This window comes from Lepisma saccharinum, chromosome 13 (genome assembly GCF_977018435.1).
Source record: "Lepisma saccharinum chromosome 13, izLepSacc3.1, whole genome shotgun sequence".
Classification (NCBI taxonomy): Eukaryota; Metazoa; Arthropoda; class Insecta; order Zygentoma; family Lepismatidae; genus Lepisma; species Lepisma saccharinum.
Genome location: NC_139241.1, coordinates 68,771,894 through 68,777,540, shown reverse-complemented (window position 1 = coordinate 68,777,540; position 5,647 = coordinate 68,771,894).

The following is a 5,647-nucleotide window of genomic DNA, read 5'->3' as shown; positions in this document are numbered from 1 at the left end:
CGCTGGTGATGATAACCCTTGATCGTGAACTGAGCGTAGAGTAGTAGATGTGAATTGTGAATAATTCTTTAATACATATGTATAATTATATATTTAAGAGAGTTGTCCGGAATTACAAACTCTCCCCAAAAATTTAGTCAAGAACGTTTGCTTGGTCAAGAACGTTCGTCAAGAAAGTCAAGATAAAAATTAACGAAATGCAATTTTATTATATACACACATTGTAAAAGTTATTTACATGAGAGTTCGCAATGCTTCAATTTTTTTGCAAACTCTCTTTAATTTTTCAATGGAATCTTTAGAGAGTTTTGGAAAGAAAATATTTTCTCATTTATGACATTAAAATTGCCAGGACTAGCGTGATAGTAATATACAATTTTGTAAATGTTTGAAGTTAATAATAACACTGCCATCTAGCGAGAAAATTTGAAATCACAGGAACATGTGTAGATTCTCTGCCTGAAACTGTTGGAGGAAGGCCGGGTTGTTTCTATATGCAGGCACGTATCCAGAGGGGGGGCTTAGGGGGCTCGAGCCCCCCCGAAAGTTTTAGGTTTATACTTGATAAAAGGAGGTTTTTGGTTTCTTGTGGTGTGAAATAAAATAATGTGACAATAATTTAAGGAGAGAAATAATTATCGAGGCAAGACGGAGAATGTTCCGTAACCCTGTTATTGATGATAGCACGTATCCAAGATGGGGCACATGGGGCTCGACACTCTCCCCAGGAAATTTTTCAGTTTACGTTAGATAAAATTAGGTTTTTGGCTTCTTGAATAATGTGAAAATAATTTAAGAAGAGAAATAATTATCGAGGCAAGACGGAGAATGTTTTATACCCCTGTTATTGTTAATAGCACATATCCAAGGTGGGGATGAGGTGGCTCGAGCCCCCCCTTAGGAAATGTTTCAATTTACACTAGATAAAATTAGATTTTTGGCGTCTTTAATAATGTGATTATAAATCTGAGAGAAATAATTATCGAGACAAGACAGAGACTGTTCTATAACCCTATTATTGTTAATAGCACGTATCCAAGGTGGGAATCAGGAGGCTCGAGCCCTACTTCAGAAAATTTTTCTGTTTACACTAGATAAAATTAGGATTTGGGCTTCTTGAATAACGTGATGATAATTTGGGAGAAATAATTATCGAGACAAGACGGAGAATGTTCTATAACCTTGATATTGTTAATAGCACGTATTTAAGGTGGGGTTGAGGTGGCTCGAGGCCCCCCAGGAATTTTTTTTATTTTTCACTAGATAAAATTAGGTTTTTGGGTTTTTGAATAATGTGACGATGATTTAAGGAGATAGACAATTATCGAGGCAAGACGGAGAATGTTCTATAACCCTGTTGTTGATAATATTGCACGTAAACTTTTCTTGCGCTTTCGGTGTTGTCGCAGTGCACTTGAGCACTATGGAGAGACTTGTCAGCATTTGGAAGCTGCACAACAAAGGTAGCGCCGCACGTAGGGCGATTCCTTGTAATTTCTAATCTCTGGAAGACGGGAAAGGGTACGTTCTTGAATGAGAGAAGGAGTCAACTACTGGCAATATTAACGAATCGTTTTATCTGCGGAACGTTCCAGAATATAATGAGGATATAAATACGCGGATTCAATTTTTCGGTTGATCTGTACAAAAAATCGGTTAATGAGATTTCAGAGGTAAGACAATTCATACAGTCGATTGGTGATCAGATCAGTCAGCGTCCTCTGATTGCTTTATAAGATATAGTGATTCGAAAATGAAGACATTGACGACAGCAGAACTTCTGGTGCCTCAGTGTAGTGCTAGTTCGGGTCGAGGGCCGAAGAGATCAAGGCCTGCCTCTGCCTCTCTCTCTCTCTCTCTCTCTCTCTCTCTCTCTCTCTCTCTCTCTCTCTCTCTCTCTCTCTCTCTCTCTCTCTCTCTCTCTCATACATGTCCTGTGTATATCAAATCGTAAGGTGTTGCCTGTATAGTGAACAAGCACAGAAAATATAGGAGAAAGAAGAAAACTGAGGAACATTCCCACCGGTTGAGGAGAAATGTTTTGTTCTGTGGTCAACAAGAGCCTACTTCGAGGTGACAATGACAGTGGCCTAATACGGGAGATTTCACACCGTGTCGCCTGAAGATTAGGTTTGTGCGGCCTTTTGTGTCGCTACGGTGTGAAACGTTGCTGTTGATTGGCCCATTCCAATCGACATGTATCGCGTGTCCCTTCGGTCTGAAACCTTCTTAAGTCTTGAAAATCCAAGTCACAAGGATGGAAAATTAGGGCCTTGTTAAGGTTAGGTGTGAAGGCAGGCAGACGACAGCACCCTAAAGGATCATATCCAAACCTGCAGGAAGAATGCATCTTACTTCAATCTCCAATGCGGAATGATAAAAACTGCTGGTGAGTTGATTTTAAAAAATGTGCCCAGGATTTTCGGAAGGGAGAGGGGTTACGCATACTATTTTTGGCGGTCAGTCCTGATTTTGTATTTTTTCCCCTGTCTTTGACGTTCTTTTTTTTTAAAAAAATAGGAATACTGGATCAAATGGGGTTATGACCTCACCAAGCCTCCCTTGGGCACGTCACTGTAGATAAATGAATAAGCATTTGATCATACTGGGAGACGAAACATTAGATGTGTTGGGAACGGAAGGGTTTTCATTGTGCATTAATTGTTTCGTGATCCAGCTGTATTCGAGAAGACTTCCTTTTTCGTGCCGATATATGACAAGACAGCGGAAGCAGTGACAGGCATTTTTGAACACTTGTGAGTGCTAAGGCCTGAATCTGAACAATTTGGTGGGTTTCGGCTTTTATAAGAGCTGCAAACATGGGAGGACAAGACACGTTAGTGGTGTTCAGGCTCGAATCAGAGAGAAATATTCGAGAGCTGTCTGCATTCAGTTTGCAGCCCACAATTTGATTCTCGCGTTGTCGAGTGGATTGCCCACATCCCGTGCATGTGTAACAGCTTCGTAAAAACACTCAAAGTCACCATAGATATTTTTATGCCTGATGAGAAGAAATGGACAAACACACGTACTGAGATGGTTCCGGCACACAATGTTAATGCATGGAAACAGAGGAGTCGAGTGGTAAAAAATGTTCTGATTTCACGTTCTGATTAAAATGACAACCTTACAGTGGCGATGATTTAAGGGATAGTTGCTCCCCATTTTTTTGCCTCAACATTATGGCCTCTTAATGTTAAGCCTTGTCTACCAAGAGAAAGTAAACTTTCCTTCCACATCCCCCCCCGTTTTGGAACCCAATTGCCACCACTGGTCTTAAACATACAATTATGAAGTTCTTACTATACCCCTTAAAAAAATGGTGTTAAACCCCCCCCCCGAAAGGAATTCCTGGATACGTGCCTGTCTATATGCATTTCACTGTCAATCAGGGACGGCGCTATCGGGGGGTCCTAGAATACGTCTCAGCCCCCTAGATTTTTTTGTAGTACGGTAGACACATTTTGACCAATATCAAAATTTAAAAAACAGAAGTTTACATTTTCCACTAAAAAACATTCATTGGAGCTAGTAAAATATTCAAGCACATTTCCTACAGGTGGGGGAGGGGTAAGGCAGATATGCCTGGATATCAGTTGCCACTGATCATTTGATACTAAGCAATTGGCCAATCATGAGTCGCCATACTTACTACGGAATATGTTACCTCTCTGGTAGGTGCACGGATTCAATGGCAGTGGGATGAGATTGGTCTTTAATTGTTGGCATATACAGCTAAATGGGTACAATCCAGGCACATATTTAGAAATATATTTCGGGGGGGGGGTCCGAACGAAGTGCCTCAATAATAATAATAATAATAACAACAACAACAACAATGATAATAACGGTTGAATTAAAATAATTGCATTAAATCAAATTAATACTAATCTAATATATAAAAATGGATGTATGTATGTGTGTGTGTATGTTTGTTCCGGCATAACTCTCGAACGCCTGGAGCGATTTCAACTAAACTCGGCACGCGTATCACTTGCAACCTGGAAAGAAATACTGTGGGGGTAAGACACCCCTGGGGGTTGTAAGGGAATGACATGTAAAAATAATCGAAAACGACCAATATTATTGTGTAATCCATAGTTTTCGGGGTCGCTAAGGTGAATAGTGACACTCCCAATTCCGTTCAACTCTAAGACACCCCTGGCACCCCTGGGGGTGGTGGGTGGGAAGGGGTGAAATGTAAAAATGATCGAAAACGACCGATATTAGTGTGGAATCCATAGTTTTCGGGGTTTCTAAGATGAATACTGATACTTCCAATGCCGTTCAAACCACAAGGCACCCCTGGCACCCCTAGGAATGGGGTGGAAAGGGGGTGACATGTAAAAATAATCGAAGGCGACCGATATTAGTGTGAAATCATAGTTTTCGGGGCCGCTAAGATGAATAGTGATAGTACCAATGTCTTTGAACCACGAGGCACCCCTGGCATACGTAGGGGGGAGGGTAGAAAGGGGGTGACATGTAAAAATAATCGAAAACGACCGATATTAGTGTGGAATTCATAGTTTTCGGTGTCGATAAGATCAGAATCAGTAACTTGGAAAGGAAATCCCAATATCAAGAATTGGAAGTGTCTGAAGAATCCAGTGAAGTGAAATTTTATAAAATGGGCCCTACAGCGTTAAACAATGGAAATTCTATGTAAAATCACTACGAGGGACCACACCAGAAGACTCAACAACGTAACTCTGGCTGGTGTTGGCAGACATAACAACCAAGGAACCGTCATGAACTAAAAGACGGTTCGCAATTGGCCTTAGTGGACCTCAATGGATAGTGTATTCATGGAAGACTGTATGAGTATCCCTAAGTGTAGACTTAAAAGTAAAGTGTCATATGTGGGTCCTGAGTGTGATCACTCCAAGAAGCCTGGCAATGGACCACGGACTACCGAAACTTCATCCACGGATCTGTCATGAACTTTACATTCATCCATTGGATGACGTCCAGGAACCTCTAGATGCGGAAGACTAAATCCAAGTCGAAGAAAGGAGATTGAAGAAGAAGCCATCATCCGGTCTAGTAACTCCCCTCACTTTGGGAGGCTAAAGGATCTAAGGATCCACAGTATTAATCTTAATTATGTATCAATGTTCTGTGCTTCGTATACTGTATTATATTTCTTATATTTCATATTATTTATTCTATTTTATATCATATCAGATTCTATTATATGTTGCTAAGCAACGACAAGGAATTCTAAATTGTGATTGTGATGTCTTAAATACTTTTACTAGAGCAAACATCATAGGAATAGGTCTAAGGACCATGACTGAATAAGTCAATCATTTCTGACATATCACTTTCATTATTATTTTCTATATTATTTATATATGTTGTTTGAATTTATTAATAGTATTTATTCTTTCATTCTTTCTTATCTTTGTTCTGACACAAATACTATACATAGAGAAAACATCCAAACAGTAAACACACCTTGGTTTTTCAAGATAGGCACCAAGGTTAATTACCTCTCCACCATCACCTGCATCCTCCGTTCATCCTTTCCTTTGGGACACTACCGCTCCTGGTAAGATTATAGCTAGATTAGCAATCGACGCCAAGTACGCCAGGAGAGAGGGTGATATGTGTGAATGGCGAGAGGAGGCTGGAGGACCTCGTC